Genomic DNA, 1,597 nt, shown 5'->3' on the forward strand with positions numbered 1-1,597 from the left:
TTATTTTATTTATTTTATTTATTTTATTTATTTTATTTATTTTATTTATTTTATTTATTTTATTTATTTTATTTATTTTATTTATTTTATTTATTATATCTATTCTTTTTAAGGAATATATTATATTTTAAAAATGATTTCTATAAAATTTAATATAAAAAAAATATCTAATATAAAATATATATATTAATTATTTTTTATATTACCTAGAATAATAATTATAATAATATAAAATTATAAGAAATAAATCTTTAGTTAAAAATATATAATATTTATAAATTTAAATAAGATTATTTTTTTTATTTTTAATAATAATTTATTTTTTAAATTATTTTTTAAATTATTTTTTAAATTATTTATATTTTTATTTTTACTAATATAAAAAATAATAATTATCTTATTTTTTTTTAATTTTTAGATATAAAGATAATTAAATCTAGATTAAGATTTTTAAAAATATTCTAGTATTTTTTATTTATAATAAAATAATTAATATATATTTAAAATATTATTATTTTAATTATATTAGATTAAAAGTAATTCTAATAATAATAATAAATATTTTAAGAATTATTAAATAAATATTTAATATTAATATTATTAATTATAATAAATAGAAAATCTTTAATTATTTAATAAAAAATAAGAAATTAATTATAATAAAATTTTTAATAAATAATAATATTAATATATTTTATAATATCTAGAATATTATTAATTAAATTAATAATAAATTAATAAATTATATATTTTTAATATTTAAATATATTTTAAATTTTTAAATATTTTTATTATAAATAAGAATTTCTAGTATTTAAAAATATTATTATTAAATTATATATTTTTTTTAAATTTCTTAAATTTAGATATTAGATTAAAAATTCTTATAATTATATAAATATAATTTTTTATTTAATAAATATAATATTAACATTTCTATAATTTATAATATATATTTTATAAATTATTAAGAATTTTTTTTAAAATATTTATTTTTTTATTAATTAATTAATAGAGTAATCCAGATAATTAAAAAATTAATAAAAAAAAATAAAAAACTTTATAAAAATAATATTATTTAATTTAAAAATATATTTATATATAAATATAATTTATTATATTTTTTTTTAATTTAATTTATTTACTATACTTATTATTATTAATAAATATAATAAATAAAAAATTATATTTAAAATCTAGAGTTATTAAATATTTTTTTTATATAATTTAAATATTTAAATATTTAGAATTATATTTAAAATTAAAATTTAAATATATTATTTTATTAAGATATAAATTATATTTTAATAAATATTTTATTATTTATATTTTAATTTTTAAAAATTTTATAATTTTAATATATCTAGTATTTTCTAAAAATTAAAATATAAATATTATATAAAAATAAGAAATTTAAATAAAAAGAATATTTATATAAAAAAAATTTAAAAAAGATTTTTATAAAATCTATTATTAAAAATATAATATAATATTTAATATTAAAATTAAATAATTATAAATAATATAATTATTAAAATAAATTAATTATATAATATAATATAGATAATCTTTAATTTAATATATAAATAATTAAGAC

Source organism: Aspergillus homomorphus (genome assembly GCF_003184865.1).
Source record: "Aspergillus homomorphus CBS 101889 unplaced genomic scaffold BO97scaffold_3, whole genome shotgun sequence".
Classification (NCBI taxonomy): Eukaryota; Fungi; Ascomycota; class Eurotiomycetes; order Eurotiales; family Aspergillaceae; genus Aspergillus; species Aspergillus homomorphus.